Below are 23,908 nucleotides of genomic sequence, written 5' to 3' on the forward strand. Positions count from 1 at the left end.
GGATAGAAAAAAAGAAGTAAATTGTCATGACCTTGGCTTAGGTGATGGTTTCATATATATGACATCAGAAGCACAAATGACAAAAGAAAACATTAAAGCCAAAAATTATAGATGATTTCATCAAAGTTCAAGCTAAAGTTGTAGGTGGGGGGCACCAAAGGAGGAGAAGGCCCTAAGAGATGGAAAGGACTTTTTACCACTTACAGGGTTAGAAGCAAGGTTCATTCTAAGAGAGAATTTCACACTTGCTAGAGAGAAATTACAATGTTTGTAGATAACTGAGAGGGAGTGGGAGCAAACAGGCAAGAGATATAAAAAGATAAACTATTAGAATGTGAATTCTGAAGCAATAAAAACATAATAAAGCATTTAATATAGATAAAAATGAAAGCTGATGTTGATATTTTACCATATTATTTTGAGATCCTGTTAATTCATTTGCAAAAAAAAGATTTGTTCAAACACCTCTGGGTGCCTACTATGTCCTGACCAACCTAGGGAATGACAGACTGGTTTCCATCCTTATCATCAGCCCACACCTCCCAAATTTAGCCATTTCAGGGGAAAGTGCTGAAGTGTAAGCAAGGACTGGATGCCTGGGGCTTTTTTTTTTCTTTTTCATTTTAACTAATTATTTGCTGCCACCTAACCAATAATCTCAAAGAGATTTTTTTTAAGTTTTTTTAATGTTTATTATTTATTTAGCTTCGCGTGCACAAGCAAGTGGGGGTGGGGCAGAGAGAGAGCGGGACACAGAATCTGAGCAGGCTCCAGGCTCTGAGCCATCAGCACAGAACCCAACATGGGGCTTGAACCCACGAACTGTGAGATCATGAGATCATGACCTGAGCCGAAGTGGGACACTCAACCAACTGAGCCACTCAGGCGTCTCTCAAACAGATTTAGTGTTTTTAAACATTTAAAAAGCCAATTTCACTGCATTCTAGGAAACACAGCATTTTTCACAGAACTTTACAAATTGTTAAAAAAAATTTGTGTGTAAACATGAGTGGTTTAGGTTTGTTTTGTGTTTTTTTTTAACCAGTAATTTCTCACCAGTAAATATGCCACTTAAATTTACTTGATATTGATATTGTTCCTCAGTTTGTTTTTATAAAAGCCAGCAACAACGAGGGCCCTAAGCAGGGCTCCCCAGATCTGGCTGGTCATCTGTGTGGCCCCATTTCCTTCCATTTCTTCTACTCTCTGGATTGCTAATAAGGTGGATGCCAATTCTTACACCTGTGAGACACTGTGCCCTTGGGGACATTTATGTTTTCTCCCTTCTCTCAGCCCTGAACACTAGACTGAAGACATCATGTGGGCAGGGATTTTGTCTTATTCACCATATTCCTGTATCTAGGATACAGACTGTCCTGTACTACAGGAGGGCACAACATTTTTTTCCAATGAATGAATGTGTAGCACATTTAGGGAACTATTCTAAATCAAAGTATATGAAATTGTGACATGTAGTTAAGCAGATGAATTACAGCTGCCCTACAGATTGCACTACCTGAGTCCTGATTATCTGGGCTCAGTCATAGTTCTACCATCACACAGGTGATCAGGGGTGCTCAAAAGAATAGACCACAGTCAGCCTGTCTGGGTTTGTTTGGGCTCTGCCACTTATTGTCTCCCCAGGGGCAAGTTAATTGGTTTCCTTATCCATAAATTGGTGATTAATAATAGTACCTATCTCATAGATTAAGTGGGAATATATTTGTAAAATTCTGCTCAGAATAGTGGCTGGGATGGAGTAAATGCTATGCATCTTTGCTAAACAAAATAATTAATAAATGGGAACCTAGGAACGTGGACAAAGGAAAAAGTTGGAAAAGCACAGTTAGAGGCAGTTTTGGGGAAATTTGGTTTAATTGTTTCTTTTTTTTTTTTTGAACACAGTTGCTCTGAGAATAAATCTCTTCATCACGCCCTACCCTTCACCAGTATAATCTAGTATAAATTAGCACTCACCAGTATAATCTAAACTGAGCTGTGAAACAGGCTTACTTGATAATCAGAATTTTCAAAGGGTAGTCATTACTTCACAGATCACAGCCCCATTGACCTGACATTGAAGACAGCAAAAGCATCAATAGCTGATTCTCAATACCTGTCCACCAACCCCTGTACTCTTTCTTCTCCCCTCCCCCTTTCAAGATAGCTATTTACCTGGGAGGAAGTGATGGGTTCAGCCTCTTCAACTACCCAGGAGGAAAATAAAACCTTGTACCACATCCCCCCAACCCTGGCTAAATTTTGGAGGGGTGCTTTCAGGTGTCAGGCTCACACCAATATAAATGCATGAGGACTGCCCAGTCTGTGAAGTCCTAGGGGTAAGTCCAAACAAGCCCCAGATTTTTCCCTTCCTTGTCTGCAACACATACAGAAGATGCTCTTAACGTTTTTTTCTCTCAGAATCTCTGGGTTCCCTGACAGTGCCTTCTGTACAAAGAACCAGAATGTTTCTTACTGGATTCCTCTATTGAGATTCTGGAGTTTTCATTGCCTTATTGGTGGCAATAAAGTTTACTTAATAGGTCTCTAGTCTGTCCCTTTGCCCCTGGTATTTCTAGCTGCTAATGGAGAATCCTGGCCGAGATCCCCTGTGCCTTCTTGGATACTGTATAATTAATTAGGCCTCCAATTGTGCCTTCCCTTCCCCTCTCAAGGATGGAGAAACCCTCTAGCCCATGCCTTAAAGGGAAACTGCCCTAATAAATGAGTCTCCAGATACCAAATTTCCCAGCAAGAAGGGGCCATATAAACAGAGACTATAAGTATTGGCAGCAGAATCCAATGTATTAATTACTTTTACTAGTAGGAGCGTCCCGGATACCTTGGCTGCCTAAAAACATATTTGAAAAGCCAGACCAATGATATAAGGAGGGAAGAAAAAAAAAGCCATACAAAGGAGTTGCAGTGAGTTTAATGAAAACTAACTCCATTACTGGGTTCATGTGATATAACCAGGCACTGGGCTCTGTTCTAGAGGTTTAAAATGTTACCTCACCCTCTCCACGAAATTGTTTTCCCGTAAATCTCTGTGGCCATCCATTCCTGTCTACACATTATGTTCCTAAAATAGACACCATCTAAAAATCTCTTCAAGGAGCTTTGTGAAGGAAGGCCTAAATTGCAACACTGCTCCTACAAGAGGGATGCACTGGTTTCATAGCAATTACAAGCAACAGCAACAAAGGAGAGGTTTAAAGTTTTTCACCCTAGTTATTCTTCTTCCAACATGCCCAGATGAGGGGGAAAAGTGTCAGGCGTCCACTGTATGTGCAGAAGCCCCAAGCTGCATCACCCTGGAGGGTCAGGTCTTGCAGCAAATAGGAAAGGTAAGCTACCCACTGCTCCCTGGACGGGAGAAACTAAAGCAGGAATCACCAACCTCAGCATGGAATTTTCCTATTTCTGTTCGGCATCATCCTCTTGGGATGCTTTAAAGTGCTTTATGGAGAAATATGTCCTGTTACTACACTAGTGCATCAGAAATACCACTTGAACCTGTAAATCCACATAAAAAGAAGCCACATTTTATAGGTGTGATAGCAACAGTGTTGGCAATTTGCAAGTTTGCCATTGCATCTCAGAAAATATTTAGTCACATGCACGTAGAGACAGAGCATTACCCTGCTTTGGCTTTAATTGTTTCACGGGACACGTGAAAAAGCACCTGCAACCACTCTCTTTGGACTGATTTGCCACAGGGAAGTGACAATTTTCAGTGAGTAACTGCAGAGAGCAAAAAGACATATGAGAAGTAAACGTGTCAGGGAGGTGGGGGGAGCTGGTCTTTAAACACATACCTCAAACAGGTAGGAGAGAGGGAATCCATGATAACAAAGGCGTTTGAAAAGCCTCACGTCCACCCAGAGTCATTTCTTGAGCAGTTTGGAAAAGCAAGCCGGTTCACACGGGGAACCGAACAGCATCTGCAGTATCACTGCCGATCGTGACCTCTGTCTAATTAAAAGTAACTCGGTGTTTCCTGTTTGCCGTTCCACAGAAGGGACTCGTTCTCACTTCCCTCCAGCTCCTTTGGTGGCGCGGTTCGATCCGAGTTAGGGGGAATACATCATTGTTCCTTTCTTGCCCAAGCCCAGCCTCTGCCCGAGGAGGCTGAACACCCCTGCAGTGCTAGCTAGGCTCCAGCAGCAGTCCCGCCGCCTTCTTCCTTCCTGTGGGGCTAACGCTGAGATCTAATTTTTGCTCCATCCTTAGGAACAATATGACCTCTATTCACAGCTAGCTAGTCCAGTTCTACAGCACGGGTGAAGGAGGGGGTTTCAAAAAGGAGACCTTGAATAGACTGAAGGCAAGCAAAGGCAGAAAGAAACTGGCCAGGTTCCCAGCTATTTCAGGCCAAAGAATCCCATCTTGTATTAAGATGCTGACTGCAAAACAAACCTGAATTCAGTTCGAGGAAGGTGGAGAGAGGAGGGGGAGGGGAAGGGGAGGAGAAGGGGAGGAGAAGAGAGGGAGGAGGGGGACCGTTGGTCCGAAATCACATACAAAAATGGACTTCCTGCTCAGCCCAAACTGTATATCCACGGGCTCTCTTTCCACCGGAATAACTGGAATGAGTATGACTAAGATCGCAACGAAACAACCAGATGGCTTACCTGATAAAAAGGAAAATTACCCATCTGCAACGAGGAACAGCATCTCCCAAAGACCAGATGATATAACAACGTGCCTTCAGCTGCAGTTGTTCAGATTCCTTCTTGCAAAAGGTAACAAGTATTTACAAGGGCTGCAGTCTCACTGAGGCAGGACACACATACACGAACACACACACACGCACACATACACACATGCACCAGAGACCTCTGCAGTATCCTCTCGGCTTCATCCTCGCCTCACTCTATGGTACCTAATACAAATCAGCAAATAGCTTGTTTAAAAAAAAAAAAAAAAAAAAAAAAAAAAAAAAAAAAGTGGAGGGAGCACCTTACATTATATCGCCATCTAGTGGCCCAACACTAAATATTTTCTTACCAGCCAGATTTAGGTGCTCTTTCTCAACCTGTTTTCTCTGTTTCCTTCTTTCCCTTCTTCCCTTTGGATCTCATGATTAACTTCCTCTTGTTACTCCTTCATTTCCAGTTGGTCTGTCATATCAAACCCCTAATGACTCAAAGATGAGAAAGTTTAAAAGTAGATACAACTATCTTCAAGCATAGCCAATAACTTGTGTTGCTTTTGCATTTTACTTTTGCTTAAAAGTGTTACTTTATTCTCACTATGAATCATTGCTATCTTAATGAATTACATAATTTGTGAATAAAGTTTTGTCTTCTTATTCCACCAGTAGACAATTGGGTGGCCTTTATTTATTGTCTAAGGCTTTACTTTGAAGATCTACTTGAAATTTTTCTCAGTTTTAATGTTGTGTTTAGTGGTGGGTCTGTTTTATAGGGAACAGCTCAGTGTGAGAAGATGTGAGTTTTACTTCAATTTCAACACTCCTGAGCACATGCCTTTGAGCAAGTCCCTGAGCTTCTCCATAAAAACTTACATTTCCCCATCTTCATCTACATTTAGATGTTAAACTAGATTATCTTGCACCCTAAATATCAGTGGTTTTATTATCTCTTACCACAATATGTTTCCCTGTCTTGTGAATTTGACCCCAAAGTTTAATTACAACAACATGGTTTGGTAAGCAAATATATACATTTTGAATCAAATGAAGTAACACCTATTGGTAGAATTATAAAAGCCATATCCATCAGGTGTTCCCAAGACAATGGAGCCTCCATGTGAAACTATTTGTAACTCTGGGAACTGAGAATAGAGCTTTCTATGTTATATACTGTACTTTAAAGCTGAAACAGTCTTTAACATTTGGTCATGTGTGAACTCACAATTAACTATGTGTAGATTAGTAGTTTGCAGTAAATATTTCATCCTGGTTGTTTTCAACCGAACACACTTACTGTCACTATTGATAGCTATCATTGCATGTGCTTTACCATTTATTAAATGATATCACCTTCAATATTTCATCCATCCATTCCTCACCAAAGAACAGTACATTAGTTACTGTTAATATTATTATATAAATAAAGTAAAAAAATATTATTATAACTATTCCTACTGTGCAGCTGAGAATCGTGAGGCTTTCTGAGCCTTATCAATAACGCTCAAGGCCACACATAGCTTGCAAAGCAGGAAAACTGAGGCTATTGGTTCCAAAATCTATTGATCTTTGCAACATACCAAAAGCCCACCTTTTTTCCCATGTTCTAGAATCACAAGAATGTATTGTTTCTCTGTTCACAAAACATTTACTAGATCTTTTTTCAATAAATTACTCAGGGGTCCATCGCTCATCCATAAAAGAAAGAAATTGAGTAATCATTTCCTGTTCCATCTCAACAATTCTATATTTTCACAAAAGCCAATCAAGGTAGCATGAACACATTAACAGCAGTTATTCAGCGTTTGGGAAATGGTGTCGTTCAGTCTCTGGTAGAGTCAGGGCAATGTTGACAGGAGCTGGAGGGACAGGTGACCAATATTTAGTAAATAATTACTAAGCTGTTGGAGCTGAAGAAGAAGTGGGAAGTATGTGAACTAACAGACAATATATTTTTTTTAAGTGTTAGGCTAACATATTTCATACGAACAGTGCTTATGGCTTAAACATACAGGCATACAAAATAAGAACACTATTGGCCACATGCTTTAATGCCTTCTAATTGTTTTTATAATGGTCAAGTTTTCGAGTGGCTGCTCACAGCCATCCTCTCCACCCTCCTCCCTCTCTGTCCCCAGAGGTGAACCTGTGCTCCTAGCTACTAAGGACCTGAGCAGGGGAGGGTGTCTGGCCATCTGACCTAGTCAAACAGAGCTGCTACATGGGGTTCTGGTGGCTGTGGGGGCTGGGCTTTGCTTGAAATGCACGCTCCAAACCAGGTGGAGCCAAGGTGCCCAGAGAAAGGAATCACGCAGGTGTGGAAGAAGTAGCGACAAAAGACGGAGCCAGAAAACTCACAATGACTTCCTGTTTCCCACTCGGTTCTTCCCAAGATCGACATACTTTCATGATTTGGGGTTGGTTCCATGATAAACACAAATAAACTCCATTTTTGCTTAGTTGAACTTGGTTTCTGTTACTCTATGGAGTCCTAACCAGTTCCCTTGGTGCAAGAATCCAAATAGCCTAGCCCTTGAAAGCTATCAAATACTGCTTATATTCTAGGCATCGGACGCTTCATTTCTTCAGGCACTTTTTCCAGATACTGAAGTTACATCATCGAATAAACCAGTTCAAAATCCCTCCATTAGCGAGTTTCCTCTGACACATGGAAGGCTCACTACTTTCACTGCACACACCACTCTTCCACCTCTGGGTCTTTGTTCAAAATTTTCGCTTCTCTTGATGGATCTTCCCCGGACCCCCCTCACTCATACATGGAAAATTCTACCCAGGTTTTAGGTCACATATTCTTCCTTCTCTAATATCTTGCTTGTTTTCTCAGTAGGTAGAATCTTTTTTTCGTGTGTTAATTATAGAACGGCTTTACATTTTAAATTTGTGGAATATGGTTGTTTGTTAAATTGAAGGGATTGCACGTAAGAGAATAAATGGCTGTTCTGATACGGACTCTGAAAAAAAAAAGGCCAATATCCATTGTAAAAATACAAGGAGTATTTTTAATGACTAGCTCGTCATTCTGTATTGAAGACATTTCATTTATCATAGCTGAAGCAGTTTAACAACATTGGTAACTTTACATATTCTTCATATAAGCCTTGACATAAAGGCAAGATGTGAGATTTTTTATTAAACTAGAGTAGTATACACTTAAAGTCCCATATTCATAAAAGTTGGCAAAAGATACATTAACATGAAACTTTATCTGTGCCAACTTTTAACACTATTGCATTGTCTCTTTTGACCTTATGCCGAGAGTTTTATGCACGTTTCTTATTCACCTCCCAGATTACAAACTCCCTGTGGAACCAGCTCTTTTATTTACCTTTATGCAAGTTAATTTATCGAGATCTAATTTTCTCTTTCTCCCTGTTATGTTTCCAGTTTCAAAGAAAGAAAGGATAATTTCCCTCCTTTCCCTCCCACCTTTAATGTTAGCCATTCTAGGAGGTCCTAAGCAAACGTGTCTCAGAAGGAAGAAGAATGTACTGGCCATTTCATATGTGACAATACTTCTACCTGTGACTGCACAGCCTTGCTCACCTGCCCAGAGGCTTAGGCTGTGCCTTTCCTATGAGACTTTCTAACAAAGGAAAGAGAATGAGAGCATAAGATGTCCTTCAGTCTCTGCCTTGTTCTCTCTGTCACGAGAATTTGATCATGACTTTGGTACAGCTCCGTGGGGGACTAACAGAGCAGTTCACTGCTCAGTGTGCCATTAAGAGAAGGGAACGCTGTAATGGGACATCGGGCTGTCAGGACATTGTGGGTATTAAACAGGAAGAGTGGTCACTCAGATGGAAAATGCTGCACAGGGTCTTGTCCTCCGTCAGTTCCAAGATAGATGGGGACCTTCCTACTGTGATTAGAACTTTGACAGCGTGAGGGGAGAGCTCAGCATCAGAAGGCTAAAGAATCAGTGTGATTAATACCGGAATGTTATTTAGTATCTTCTTGCATAGAAAATAAAGGGAAATTTTTTTCCTCACAACATTCTGCCTGATGCCCATCTCTTGGAGTTCTGAACCTTTTCATTAGCTGCCTCATAAAACGAGTTAATTAATTCTTCATTAATTTGAGGCTCGGCAGGGAGAAGGAGCTCATCCTTGGTCTTTGGTACAAAATTTCCCAAAATGATGGTCAAATCATCTTGTTCTGAATTGTGGACTCGCTCGCTCAGAATTATAAGTGACATTTGAGTTTTAAAGCAGAAAATGTGTATAGGTCCTTCTGTGATTTGTTTGGGAATCTAGGCTCACTGAGTGTCATGAAGCTGGGTCCTCCCTGAAGGCAAGGGATAGGGATACTGGTGTCTGGAGTTAAACCTGTGAAGTGGTCTGACCTTGGGAGGTGTCTCAGAGGATATAATAGTGATGCCACACAGGCTGGTGGGTGAAGGCAAGCCTGACAGAATAGTGATTCCCATACCCATAGCCTATGCCAGAATCAGAATTTAAACCCAGGCTTCAGGATTCTAAATCCACAGGACCACTGTATCATTACCTGGCTTTGCCACCATGTGACTGGAAAATAGAACTCAGCTAAAGAACAGTATTGATGTGATTCCACAGTAAACATAATTTACCACTTCAGGACTTTGCTTTTAGATGTGGATCCCCCAGTAGTGTGTAAATATATATATATATATATTATTATGCAAACACTTACTACTAATTCCTTGCTTTCCCCCAAGCATTTACTAATACAGTGCCTTAAGAGGCCATCATTTTAGAAACAGAAACCATTTGCTAGCAGAAAATAATAAACTCTTTACATTTCAGGTTAATTTGTCCTTCTGAAAATAAGCCAAAAACGAGTATAGAATGTACCTGCAATCAGATAAATAAATGCAGAAACTGCCATTTAGATCCATCTTTTAGGGGCCATAGCCAACCAGTTTTTCAGCAAGTTTAAAGTACAATTCTTTTTAATTAAGTTTATTTATTTTGAGAGAAAGAACACATATGCACATCAGAGGAGGAGGGGAAGAGAGAGAGAGAGAGAGAGAGAGAGAGGGTGAATCCCATGCAGGCTCTGTGCTGTCAGCACAGAGGGTGACTCAGGGCTCAATCTCATGAACCATGAGATCATGACCTGAGCTAAAATCAAGAGCTGGACACTTAACCAACTGAGCCACCCCTGTACCCCTAAAGTTACAATTTCTTGATAGCACAGAATTGGCCTATTGGTTTTAGAATATCTTGTAGATACTGGAAGGTAAACATTTGAAACTATGGTAAAGTCCATACACCCCATCAAGGAAAGAAAGAAAAAAGAAAGAGAAAGAAAGAAAGAAAGAAAGAGAAAGAAAGAGAGAGAGAGAGAAAGAAAGAAAGAAAGAAAGAAAGAAAGAGGGAGGAAGAAGGAAAATCAGCTATTTTTTCTTTTTTAAAAATTTTTTTTAACGTTTATTTATTTTTGAGACAGAGAGAGACAGAGCATGAACGGGGGAGGGTCAGAGAGAGGGAGACACAGAATCTGAAACAGGCTCCAGGCTCTGAGCTGTCAGCACAGAGCCCGACGCGGGGCTCGAACTTACGGACCGCAAGATCATGACCTGAGCCGAAGTCAGCCGCTCAACCGACTGAGCCACCCAGGCACCCCATATTTTTTCAAACATGATATAAAAATATTTGAGGCCCCCTATTGGAATTTACTGAATCAAAGCTGTTATAGATTTGTGATTTTTCCACTCACAGATCATTTTAAAAATCACTGACGATATATTGAGCCTAAATAATTGGAATTGTTTTTCTTACTGATTCTATTCTAAAATGTTTCTCAAGGGGGCGCCTGGGTGGCTCAGTCAGTTAACAGCTTCTGACTCCTGGTTTCAGCTCAAGGTCATGACCTCACAGATTGTGAGGTCAAGTCCCACATCAGGCAGGGCTCTGTACTAACAGTGTGGAGCCTGCTTGGAATTTTCTCTCTTACTCTCTCTCTGCCCCTCCCCTGCTCGCTCTTTCTGTTTCTCTCTCAAAAATAAATAAATAAACTTAACATGTTTTAAAAAATGTTTCTCAAGTAGCTAGAACCAGTTCCAGAAATGCATTTAAAATTTTATAAGAAGTTTCTAAGAAGTCACTAAAATTACTTCTGATTCTCTTTCTTTCTGGTAGTAAAGGAAAATGAATAGTCAGGTTTGTTTTTGTTGTTTTGTTTTGACCTCACCACAGTGCTATATTTTATTTTATTTTTTTAATGTTTATTTATTTTGAGAGAGAGCAAAGGGGGAGGGGCAGAAAGAGAGAGAGAGAGCAAGAATTCCAAGCAGGCTCTGTGCCACCAGTGCAGAGCCAGATGTGGGGCTTGAACTCACAAACTGTGAGATCATGACCTGAACTGAAACAAAGAGCTGGACGCTTAACTGACTGAACTACCCAGGAACACCCCTACTTTCTTTCTTTCTTTCTTTCTTTCTTTCTTTCTTTCTTTCTTTCTTTCTTTCTTTCTTTTTTTTTTATGTCATAGTGCTATATTTTAAAGTGAGAGAGAGAGGAAGGGAGGTTGTGGGATCATGAGGGAGGTCCTCAGATGATGCTCCAGTCTCCCCATGCCTTCTCTACCATTCACCCAAAGTAATGAAAGCCAGAATTTAATTATAAATCCACAGATGACCATTTCCAGGGATGCAGTTACTTCTTGTTGGAAGATTCACTGCAATTTTCTTTTAATTACATAGGCAGCCGTTGGTGTTGGAGAAGCAAACAATGGTATTCCAAAACCAAATAAATAGGTTTTATGGACAAGACACAGTAATACAAACATAATTTCTTGAAAGGGAATTAAATAGATGAATGTAAAGCATTTGATGAGGTCAGCATTGCAACATTAGTTCAAAAGGATATTAAATCACAAAATTACTTTTTGTCACTTCATATAATATTATTCTTTCTCTGTTATATAATCATTCAAGCAAGTAATTTTTAAAAATTACTTTAGTCCTCTATGAATTTTCAGTTTTAAATCCTTTATTATTTGGGGCCCTGGCTTATTTTTGGTCTTTTTCCTTCTGCTAAAATATAAGAGGACATTACCAATATTTACTGAGGATGACATCAGTATCATTTCTCATAACAACAAACCCGTTGTCTTTCACCAAATAAGCCAGGAGACATCACATCCTTAATACTTTGTTTTCTTCCTTTCCTCTTTGACCACATCACCCTCCACCCTCTACTGGGCACCTCCCTCCTTGACTCTGTCCCCTATTCTCTTTGAAAGCAAGAACTTCATCTCGTTTCTTATTTTATTTCCAAACCTACTACAGTGTTTTTGGTTGAATTAAAGTATTTTCTAAAGGTGCACAGATGGCATCTCCTGAGTACCAATGAATCAAAATTCCAGAATGAAATTCCACTAAGATTTGTAGGCAGGATAAAACAACTTTTAAAATCTCATTAAACAGAACATCAGTTGACTCAAATCTTTACCACTGCTTCACAGATAGGCTTGTGCTGCTCCTTGAGGAATTGTGGCATTGGAAAGTTCTCAGAGATCATCTAGACAAGGGTTCTTATTTTGGATAGAAGGAATGATGTCAGGAGGAGAGATAATGACTTGTCCAAGGTCACATAGCTAGTTTTATACCACAAAAGTCCATTCAAATTTTTTCCACTGTCTAACTATGAAGGAGATTAATATTGAGTAGGTGCATCAGCACATAAGGAGCAAAATGGAAGTAAGTGGAGTATTTCTAGATATGCCACAATTGATTTTCACTCATGCTTTGACAGAGAGATGGATGTGATGGTGTGTATGATTGCAGTTACTGTTTAAGAAGGTGATGGACTAACCAACATTAGTTTTAGCAAAGGATAGAGAAAGTGACCGTCCTTCAGTCTAGCTCCACATGCTGATCTTAAATATTAACCACAAAATGTTCAAGCTCAAGGGCATGAGCACCAGATACTCAGTGTAACACTGACAGCTTTCAGGAATGCAGGTCCAAAAAGAGGCCCAGGAAATATCCAGGAAGCAAATGATCTTGAAGTTCTATAATTTCTTTGTAAAGCTAAAATGCAATCTAAAAATATTTTTGTTTCTTTAGTCTCATAAACCATATTTATATGGCCATTAACTTTTGTGTATTGAAACAAAATTTAATGTTTCACATGCCTGAGTTTTTATGCCTCTTTCTTTAAATACATAAAAGCTTCATAAAGCTTTGGCTCTTAAGATCAAAGTACATCCCAATATTTAAAGCATTATGTTTAGATCTATTGCCACAGTAGGATAAAAAGGGAAAAGAAATATCAATGTAAATAAAGAAAGCACCTGAGCAATATAAAAACTAAGTTACTGTGTTGGGTTCTATTTTGTGCTTACATGTGCTCTTTCCCTTCCCTTAGATCAATTAAACATTTGCCTGACCTATTTCATATAGCAGTTTCCCCCCTTTGCCAAGGAAAGTTAGTTACAGCTAATGCTAAGAAAAATATGGTCGGTTACTTATTGAAACCACAATACCAGTTTGCCATTTTAATACATCACTTGTCCATGTATTGAAGAGCTTTAATTAGATTTTCTTTTATGAAGACGTCTTTCTTTACACTAAAAGAAATAGCTAATATTTATGAAGACAACTCTTTATTTACAAAATCAAACTGAACTTTGCCATAACTTAGCATAATCAAACATGTAGTTCCTCTTTCCCTGAAGGATTTTTACCAACGTCTTTTTCCTTTCATGTTCAAAGGCCAAGAGCCATTGCCTTTACCATAAAAAGCTATCCATAATGTCTTCATATATCATTCGAATTAGGTGCTGCCATGTTTTTCTTGGAGATTAATATCTTTCCCATATCCCTAAGCAGTTCCAACCTTCAGAAACTCATTCACAAACTCACACAAATCACATATGATTACATTTCTTCTTATCTTTTCTCTTGGGAAAAATAAGAATTTCACTGTGGGCCAGATAATGGGCAAAGGTCAGTCAGAGCCCACTTCAGAGCTTCACACGCTTTAGAAGAGACTGGTAAGTGACTTGGGGAGAAGGTGCAGGGAGGGCCGGGTGATCACCACATTTGGCCTACTCCCCCTCAATCTCCTTGGAAATGTTGCAGCCCGTGAAATGAGCTGTTAGTTCTAGGATTGCCTCTATTCCTGTTGGATAGCTGAGCAACAGGATCTTAGCCACACCTTGGGGCTCGGATGTGGGACGGGTGCTGGGCAATGGCACTTCCTAGCTATGTGCAGTCTCCTATACCTGCTCATCTACAGTCAGATAAAAAACAGACTTCTCTACTCGCTGGGGGGGTGGGGGGGGTGCTACAATCAGAGAACTACTTTGTTTCAACGCTTTCCATGGCTCTTGATAAATAAGGAGGCTCAGAGGCCAATACACTTGTTTCACGTTTCATGCAGTCTCTTTGAAAGTCTTTTACATTCTGGTTTTTGTCATTACATCAAAAAAAAAAAAAAATCTGTTCCTCTTTCCTGTGGGGAAGAGCAGGCTCAACAAGCAGGAAAAGGCGCCTGTGGGTCTGCACTTCTCAAATGAACACGTGTGGGATGTGACTACCTTTCTGCCCCCGCCCCTTACTCTTTCTGCAACTAAGTAAATACAGAGTGTGAATCTTTCCATAACTTTAGCAACGATGAAACTCAGAAATCGTTTATCTTACTTCACTTTGTAGTTGCTGTCCCACAAGACAGCAGGACCTTTACCCACATCTTCATCAGCTCAGAGTCTCCTCTCTGAGTTAACCTTTCCATAAACATCTATTGCTTTAAAATTTTGTACCTCTGATTTCATCAGGATCCTGGCAGGAAATAGATACACTCAAAAGGGGCTAAATGAAAATAATTTAACAGAGAAACATTTTACTATGTAGGTTAAGCTGGTTCACAAAGCACCCAGGAACTGGCGATGGAGAGAACCAGTGCCACTCCTGGGTCTTAATGGATAAGAGAAGGAAACAGTGGCACCAGATCCCAGTGAGAGATAGAGTTTTGGAAGACCCCAGAAAGGAGGTTTACCAAAGAAGAATGCAGTCACTCGGGCTAGAAGGTGGGGTGTGGTGGGGACGGTCCTCTGGTTCCTACTAATGCCTGCCTTGGGCTAAATCCCAAAGAACCCAGAAGACAAAGACTTCTGGATTATGTCTAACTATGGAAAGCAGCCTTTGGGGGCCGAAGGTCTTTTCCCTGACCCACGACTCCTTTCTAGGACTTTGCATTCACGACTCCCCAATTATCCCACGACTCCTTTCTAGGACTTTGCATTCTTCATCTCCTGATGGAGAGGCCCGTCTTCCATGATGGCACCTTTTGCTGGGCTCTGGAAATGCTGTTGTCTCCAGGTGCACATTCAGGTCTCCCCACTGTTGCATGTCCCTGGCTGCCTCATGACCTGCTTTTGGCTTTCTTGAACCTACTCTGTGTAGAGTCCCTTCATTCACACTGTTCTGGTGAAAACTTCCATTCCTTTGCAAACATCAAGCATATGATTTGCTAGTTCGATCAGATGCGAAAGGCTGATGGGAAAGGGGAAAAAGTTGTGTATCTCATTTTATCTCTCAAAACACTTTTTTTCTCTTTGCTTAAAAAACAAGTACACTGAATTTAAACTATTTTACAGAAATGAATGCAGTCTTTATGATAAGAGATTCTGTTTACCACCTTAACCCCTATCACAGCACCTAGTCTGTGGTAGGTATGCAGAAATAAATATAGTGCCATTCAAACATTGCTATTTTCAGATCAATTCTAATAACAATGTAAGAAGAATACTAATTAAATATGCCAAGAACTTAAAGCTTCATGACAATCTCATGAAATAGATACCATTATCATTATCATGATTTTACGGATGAAGAAACTGGGACGCAGAATAGTTGAATCACTTGGCTAAGGTCACACAGTGAGGAGATGATTACACGTGGTTTTGACCAACACTCTGTCCTCAAAGCACCCAACCTTAGCATAAGTTCATACTGTCTTGCTATGCATGAAACTCTCGGCAATATCACATTATGAAAATCAAGATGGTAAGTCTCTGGGATCCAAGTTCAAAGGCGAACAAAGGGGAGACGACACACCTGCTCCTCACTGAGCTGGATGACATCATACTTGCTCACACAGACTGTGATAGAGGGAAGGCATTTCTACAGCTGGCCAACCCAAGATAGTTTTTAGGTGTATGGTGGATCCACAGCCTGGATTTCTATGAAACGTGTTGAGGAGTGTCATGTGGCAGGGTGGGAGGGTGGCAGATGGCAAGTTTTCCTTCTCACTTGTTTTAGATTCTTCAATCTTCCAGAGAATGTGAAAGAGTATAACTATATTCAGAAATACTCTCAACAAGTCAACAAATAAACTAACCACATGAGGGGTGGAGTGGAGAGGCTTGCCTCAATCTGGCGATGCTTTAGTTTCCAGAAGCCCACATTTGTTAAACATGGAGAGTCTCAAAAAGCAGAACTGCTGATTATGAACATTTGACACTAAGATTGCTTTGGCAAAGCATCATGTTGCCAACCTCATACTCAATGAGGACTCTTTTTCTCAGCTCATTTTCTAAAAACAAGTGCTTTCTGGCTCTGCTTCATATTTGTGAAGACACAAACCACACAAAAACATGATATTCTAAATTTTGAAGCCCCTTTTCTCAAAGTGTGGCAGGGGGCTTGCTGCAGGGGCATTTCTTGGAAGCTTGTGGAAATGCAGAGTCCTGGGCTTTCCTCTTCTTTGTTAAAGCAGAATTTTAATTTTTTTTAACGTTTATTCATTTTTGAGAGACGGAGAGAACAGAGTATGAGTGGGGGAGGGGCAGAGAGAGAGGGAGACAGAATCTGAAGCAGGCTCCAGGCTCTGAGCTGTCAGCACAGAGCCTGACATGTGGCTCAAACTCACAGACTGCAAGATCATGACCTGAGCTGAAGTCAGGCATTCAACCAACTGAGCCATCCAGGCGCCCCAAAGCAGAATTCTAAAGCAGAATTTAAAGCATTTTAACAAGACTCTCTGGTGATTTCTGTACACATTAAAGTTTGAGAATCACTTTTGAAGAGAGTACTGTTGGCAATTATGTTCACAGAGGCTCAGCTCCTAAGCCGGCCCTCTTCCCTCTGCACCCAGAATGTGTGAATCAGCCACTGTCCTTTTTACTGTCCCCTAAGCATGCCCACTTGTCTTTGGAAGGCATGCTTGTAACAACTGAGTCAGGTATCCCTTCCCCTCTTCTACAAGAAAACTCCTAACCTACTCTTCAAGTAACATTTTGCATGTCACTTGACCTCTGTGTCCCTTTAAATCAAAACCAACCTTCCCGTTTCTCTTCCCCCAGGCCCATTTTGCAGAGGCAGTCACTGCTAACAATTTTTTTTTAATCTTTTCTGAAATTTCTTATGTATATCCAAGCATCTGAAATAGATGTTTTATATCTTTTTTTCCCAGAAACAACATCATGCTATCTGTTGATGTATATCTTGTTTGACTTACATAATTTATCTCAAAAATTTTTCCTTGTTATTATGGAAAGAGTACTGTGGTATGCATATAGAGGGATACACCAAAAATCTATTTAACCAGTCTTCAAATGTTAAGCTCCTAGGTTCTTTCTAGTTTTTTGGTTTCTCTTGTTTTGCTTTGTGGTTATTTTAAACAATGCTGGTGTCAGCATCACTTTTCAAACATTTTCCCCACTTCGACAAGTTTTTCTGTGGGATATCTTCTTAGGAAATGGCTCTGCTGAGTGGAAGGGCGTGGGTCTTTTAACTTTGGTAGATATTGCCTGACTTCCCACCTTTTCACATTCCAGCAACAGGGTAAGATATCTGTTGCCCACACCTCTGCCATCATCAGGAATTAGCAAGCTTTTTTCTTTGTTAACCGGGAAGTGAAATCTAGACCAAGTCTTGACTTCCCTTGGGGGTTTCCCAAAGGAGTTTATTAAGAGAAGCACAGACGTGTGGACAAGAGAGAGAAGGTGCATTCTAAGAAGAGGAGATATCATGTACAGACAGGTGTAAGATTGGGTCTGTGGAAGCAGCTAGAGTTTGGAGAGGTTGGTCAGGTGCCAGATAACCCAGGTCCCGGCACACCTATTCCAGAAGGAAAGATGGAACCACGTTCACAAGAAAACCAGGAGAAGATGACATTGAGAAACTAAAACCAAATATTGTCCTTTTGTTTTCACCAATTTGAGGGAGCCATTTATTTGCTATAAGGCTACTGACAATACTAATGGCATCCTCATAATTGGCTTATTTGCTCCTAAAACCACTTCAGACAAGGTGCATGTGTGTGAGAGGTTGACTAATTGTCAGGAGGACGTATTTTGTAAATCTGGAGACCAAAATATTTCTTTCTGATGTCCTGATTTTGCTGACAGATAAAAAGTTTTCTCTAACGTTTTCACTAGAAACTGCACATTTGAAACCAAAACACTCTTACTATCACTGCCATGTTCCCTTCTCCCAATCTCAGATAATCACAATGATATTCTTTAGGAAATTTCATATGGAAGATTGATACCTGTACTATTTTTCTTTGCACTCCAAAATGAGAGAATCCCAAAAGAACACTGATAACTCTTCTAGATATCCTATTTCACAATTTCACTTAGTGGGCATAAAAATTAAGTATAATGTCACTTTATCAGAGAACTATAATTTCATTTAAAAAATAAAAATGATGAGGTTTTTGCAAACCAGCTTATTTAACAGACAAATTCCGGATTCTGAGACATATGTGACTAATGATGCATTTCAGGATAAATTATTAAAACAGTAACATTAAGAGTGACTTATTTTCCTTTAAATTCAGTGGACACATGAAACAGGTCTATTATACCAAATCATCTTGGATCTAGTTGATATGCGGATGACTACATCCCAGAGGTAATCTCATTTACAAAGAATGTTAGAATTAGAAAAAAATCTGAGGAATTACTTAATTTAGTCTCTCGGTTGTCAAAGAATTTACCTTGACTTGGTAGAAATTTGGTTTTTTGTTTAGGTCCAAATTGTTTTTCAAGATAAATTAAATCAAGTGTAATTTCAAATTTCTTTTCCACTGAACATACTTTTCCTCTTAATAGTTGTTTCTTCTACTCTGAAGAAAAAGTTTCTACACTTATGAGGCTTTTCAAATCTCTCAAAGGATTATTTACCCTGATAATATATATGTTTTAAGAACAGGGGCTGACATTTAAAAAAAAATATATAAAAATGCTGGACACATGGCTGGCTAGTTATCTTAGGGGCATTTTTTAAAGTATCTTTAGGGGCAAGGGAAGAGTAGGTAATTGTCCATTTGTGGCTAGCCTTGACCCACCTCTTCACCAGTTCTTGACTCAGTTCTTTGAACATCAGTCCTTGAATCCAGCAACTTTGAGTCCCAGAGTCTGTACTTATATTAATGTCTAGTTGTTCAAAGGAGATTTAGAGGACTCCTTGCAACAGCCTGATACATTTGGGAGTGTTTAATGCCAAATATCGTAAAGTATTGTTTTCTGAACGCTTTTAATATGTGAAAGACCCTGCTTAATATACATTATCCCTTCTAAATTCTTACCAGGGGGTAGGATGGTTCTCACTTGGGAGCTAAAGAAACAGATTTTCAGAGAGCTTAAATAAATTGCCTGTCATCATAAAGCTAATAAGTGGTAAGGAACGGGATGGATTGGCAGCTTGCACCCCTAACTGTCCTGAGATAGGATGTAGGTTGAACATTTCCACTCTCAACAGAGGACTGTAATATTGAGCTGAGTCACAGCTGCAAAAAAAAAAAAAAATATGGCATTCACATATACTACGAAGTTATTTGGAATTTACTGTATTTAATATGTGTTTAAGTTATCTTCTATTATTGAATACATTTTTTTCTGAATATTCTAAAATGGTATACATGTGGTGACTACATTTATAGTGGTGAGCATTTAGTACTATGTGGAATTGTTGAATCACTATGTTGTACACCTGAAACTAATAGAACATGCTAGGTCAACTTCACAAATAAAAATAAAATAAAATGGAATAAAAGATCTTTCAAGTTCTTTTTGGGTATTTAAGATCAGATAAAGTTGGAATTGCCTGTGTGATTCTGTTGTTGGGAAACTAGTATTTTAAGGGAAGAATTTATACTTGATGTAGGAAATAATTTTTCACTTTGTCAGTCTGAGAAATCTCTATATCAAACCCAAAAGATCTTCTTAAGGTAAATAAAGAAAGCATGAATGATTGAGTTGTAAAGAGCTCCAAATACACTACAGCCTTACATGAACCTACCTCTGCCTTTTGGAAGGAAGACTTTCTCTTTTAGATCTCATTTGCAAGTTCCTATTTAACTGGCTGGGGCGAATAGTGTTATGTAAAGTATGAAATATAAAGGAACTAGATAGCAATGATAATTATTCAGTATCCACTCACCAAATATTTACTGAGACTCAGTATATGCTCAGTGCTCTGCCATATACAGAGGCACAGCAGTGAGAAGAGATGGTCTGTTGTTATAGCTCCACTTTTTCTCGTGAAGACCGAGCAGATGGCTGGGTCAGTGCAGTAACTCTGCTAAAACTCAAGTTTCGGTTAAATTGAATTCAATGTCATCTCTTAAAAAGGGGAATAATCTCATCCTTTTGGAGATTTTGAGAGCATTAAGTGACATAATAAATGTTACCATTGCTTGTATAATAAATGGTGTGTTGAGGGGAGCATGGGTGGCTCAGTTGGTTAAGCATCTGACATCGGCTCAGGCCATGATCTCACGGTTTGTGGGTTCAAGCCCCGCATTGGGCTCTGTGCTGACAGCTCAGAGCCTGGAGCCTGCTTCGGATTCTGTGTCTCCCTCTCTCTCTGCCACTCCCCCACTCGTGCTCTGTCTCTCTGTCTCAAAAATAAACATTTAATTAAATTAAAAAAAATTAATGATGTGTTGAAGTCATTCCATAAGTACTTTAGTAATACATATAAAAATAATTAATTAAGTGTATTTACAAATAAATGTATGATAAGTCCGGGAAAATGTATTAATCCTAGCAACTAAAGCAAAGAATTGGTACCACATATCAGCCATTATGCTCTCTGAATTACTCTAGAGGAGGAAGACTCTTGAAATAAGTCTTTATCAAAAAACACTTAGAAGTTATATTCGCCAGTGTGTTCAAATTACATACACTAGTGAGTCTTGCTGTATGGAAGAGTGGGAACAGAAGTAGATTTGGCATCTGAAGATCTTGAGTTTTATTTTCTTATCTGTAAAATGATAATGGTGGTGGGACCTACCTTATAGGGTTGCTGTGGGTTTCAGAAAGGATTATGTCTATAAAATTACATGGAAATACAAATGTAATCATTCAAATATAAGCTATTATTTTTGATTAATTAACATATAGCTACCTGATACATTTTTTATATCCAGGTTTTAGATTAAGTCCCTTAATTCACAAATATCCTAGGACACAATCTGAATTTATAGTACAGTGTCCTGAAAAGACTTTGTAACACTTGGGAAAAAAATATGTGTTTATGCATGCGTGTGTGTGTGTGTGTGTGTGTGTGTGTGCGTGTGTGTGGGTGTGTGGTGTGGTGTGGCTTACCTGTTTTTACCATGCATATCAATTTCATAAAATGTCTGGACTGAATGGCTGAACTGTTTGAGGCAGATATAATTTAAAATTCTGAGACTCTAGCATGCAAATGTGTAATCTGAAGGGCCAAGAGCTATTACTCAGTATGACTTTTAAAGACATATAAATGAAGTTAAATATCTGTTCCAGCCCCATGATTTTATGATTTTATGCTTATGTAATATGACCCCAAGTGCCTTCCATGAAGGGAAGATGGTTCTAAACTGGAAACCCTTGATCTTCTAAGCTCTTTGATGAGTCTGGGATTTAAATCTGGAATAAGAGCTGCAGAAAGTTGGACTGCTGTGGACACTAGAAGAATGTGGAGATTTCAGAACATCTTGTGGGAAGGGGATGAGGCGTAGAGATGGGAGAGAAAGAGGAGAAATGAGGGGAAGAACCCAAATCCGTATTGAAATCTATCAAACCCAAAGATGTTTGGTATAGAAAAATCTCTGGTAGAAACTCGTGACAAAAAGAATCTAGGTCACTTTTTAAGCATGACGAGGTAGCATACATGGAACCAGGACCCCAGGACACAGAGGGCGATGCTAGATTTTAAGTCCCTGAGAAGTTGAAGAAGAGTTTGGGACTTTCACACACTGTGGATCAGTAGGTATTTGAGCAAACTATACCTGGATTTTCAAGAGGGCAAAGAGGCCTCAGCTGACACATGGGTTACACAAGAGAGACATATATACCTATTTATTTTATTAAGTTTGAACCCGCCTGTTTCCAAAAGGAGAAATAATGCACTTATTGTACTACTTAGTATAATAGAACTTTACATAGGGGAGCTGACCTAGGCCAATGATTCTCAAACGTGGGGAGGGGATGGGGTGAGAAGGAGGAGGTGGGAGGGGCAATTCTTCCCCCAGAGGAAATGTGTTGATATCTAGAAAAGAAAGTTTTTTTTTTTGAGTGACAGAGAGAGCATGCACAAGCAGGGAAGGGGGTAGAGGGAGAGAGGGGTGGAAGAAGAGAGAGATAATCCCAAGCTGGCTCCACACTCAGTACAGACCCTGATGTGGGGTTCAATCCCACCACCCTGGGATCATGACCTGAGCCAAAATCAATAGTTGAATGCTCAATTGACTGAGCCACCAAGGAGCTCATAGAAATATTTTTGATTGTCACAGTTAAGGGTTGCCGGTGATACCTTGTGGGCAGAGGACAGGGATGTTGTGCCATACTATATGATGTACAGAACAGACCCCACAACAAAGACTATCTGACCCCAACGTCAATTGTGTGGAGCTGAGAAGCCCTGACGTGTACCAACATAATATTCTACAAATGAAAGATTGAACATCAGAGAGGGTCAGTGACAGGTGCCAAGTCACACAGTGAGGAAGAAGGACCTGCTTCCTGAAGAGACAGAGGAGATAGGTCCTTCACTGTTTTCCCACTACACCGTGTAACTTCTAAAAGCTAAAAATGGAATTGCTGGAAAATTAAGCTTCTTACGGACAAATTTAGGCTGAAGACATACTAAATACTTGCATAAATCCTTAAAACAGATACCACTTACCTTGAGAAATCTGGGCCGCCAGAAAAATAGAGAATTCAGTTCTGTAATATACATTCGACTGTTGGTAGTAAAAACTATTTTCATGATATTTAACCAAAGTACTGCCCAGCATCATGGTTCTCAAACTTCAGCATCCTTCACAGTCACCCGGAGGGCTGCGGTCCCCCCTCCCTGAGACTCTGCATTTCTAACAAGCTCCCACGTATGCCTGTGCTGCTGCTGCTCAGAAGACTGCACTTTGAGAACCGCTGGCCCAGCATTCGGTAGGTCCTCAATCAAGGTTGTCTTAATACTGTAGGTATTTAAAAATATAATCTCACTAAAAATATGATCTCATTTTGGCACAGATTAATGAATAACGCTAATTCACACTTAGAGGAAAATAATCTACAGATGGCAGAACCAAAACTAACTTTAGACCTCATTTAACTCATCACTTCTACTTTAGAAATGAAGAAATTAATATAAATTATTTAAGCTTCATTAACAGAAAAAAGAATCTGTTAGAAAATAGCCAATAAAAGCAGTCTTAAATAAAAATCATTCATAGACGTCTGAATGCTGGCAGTGTTATCTTAAAGATATATGAACTCAACGATTGTAAGTATGACTAAATATGCATGCATTATTTTTAACGTTTTGTTTGTGAGGAATATTCTAAGCACCAAACGAGTAAAACCTGGTCTGATGGGGTTCTTATGCCAAGCTAAGTCTATGGGGAAAATGCCTATTGACATCAGTAATATAAAATCAGGCCCTGAGGGACCATAACTGTCTCTTCAAATTATTTGGGAAAACATGTCCATGTTTAATCAATTAAATATAGCATAAAATGATAAGCAACATAATCCCATCTTAGAGCATCAATGTGCTACTGTTAATCATGATTAATGAAGTGAAAGGTGCCCTGCAGGAAATTCATTTTGGTAACATTCATTTTCATTCCTTTAATTCAAGAAAATTAATGCCAGAAATTTCAGATACTTAAAAACTACCTGTTTGCCTAGTGACTGTGCTGTCATTAACCCACCCCATGTCAGTCCTCGCTTAACGGACGCTGAAGCTTCAGGTTCTCATTTACCTCTTTAACATCATGAGACACTTTACACAGCCTTTATTTTCCTAAC

General features: G+C 39.6%; 1 protein-coding gene across 5 annotated transcripts in view; it reads right to left on the bottom strand.

Moving 5' to 3' along the window:
- The window catches only part of LOC123599015 (sodium channel protein type 1 subunit alpha), a 157,042-nt gene that overhangs the window by 132,037 nt on the left and 1,097 nt on the right, over positions 1-23,908 (bottom strand). For 2 of the 5 annotated variants that reach the window (XM_045480074.1, XM_045480073.1), the window contains exon 1: positions 4,635-4,881. The exons of 1 other annotated variant lie outside the window; for it this stretch is intronic. The gene's annotated coding sequence lies outside the window, so the exon portion shown is untranslated. Of the gene's footprint in view, positions 1-3,818; positions 4,557-4,634; positions 4,883-23,908 lie in introns of those variants that run through there. 2 more of the 5 variants (XM_045480068.1, XM_045480071.1) reach the window with 2 other exon arrangements.

Source organism: Leopardus geoffroyi, chromosome C1 (genome assembly GCF_018350155.1).
Source record: "Leopardus geoffroyi isolate Oge1 chromosome C1, O.geoffroyi_Oge1_pat1.0, whole genome shotgun sequence".
NCBI classification, from domain to species: Eukaryota; Metazoa; Chordata; class Mammalia; order Carnivora; family Felidae; genus Leopardus; species Leopardus geoffroyi.